The sequence below is a fragment of the Puntigrus tetrazona genome, chromosome 7 (assembly GCF_018831695.1).
Source record: "Puntigrus tetrazona isolate hp1 chromosome 7, ASM1883169v1, whole genome shotgun sequence".
Lineage (NCBI taxonomy): Eukaryota > Metazoa > Chordata > Actinopteri > Cypriniformes > Cyprinidae > Puntigrus > Puntigrus tetrazona.
Window position 1 is genome coordinate 31,470,176 of NC_056705.1, and position 438 is coordinate 31,470,613.

Consider the following 438-nt stretch of genomic DNA (forward strand, 5'->3'; position numbering starts at 1 on the left):
TTCGGTTATAGAAGTGGAATTCATGGTATAAATGGAAAAAATGTATGAAAAAGCCAAAAGTAGGACTTACAAAGTGAAAAATATATTATAATAATAACTAAATAATAAATCTGCATATTTTTTGATTTTAGTTTAGATGAAGTGTATTTCATTTGCTAATCATACTCGAATCCCTTCTACTATAACTTGAGCAAAATAATGTTTGATTTTAATAAAAAACGTTTTCTTTACTTTTTAAAGAATGTTGCAATCTATTAAAATATATACATTTTTATTGACTATTAAATGTATGGGTTTATGCATTTCCGACTAATATTAAAAGTGCAGTACAGTACTTCATTAGCCCTGCTTCAAATGTTTTTCTTAAATATAAAAATAAAAGGTTTACAAATGTATAGTATTTTTAATGGACATCCTGGATTAAATGTGTTGTCCAGG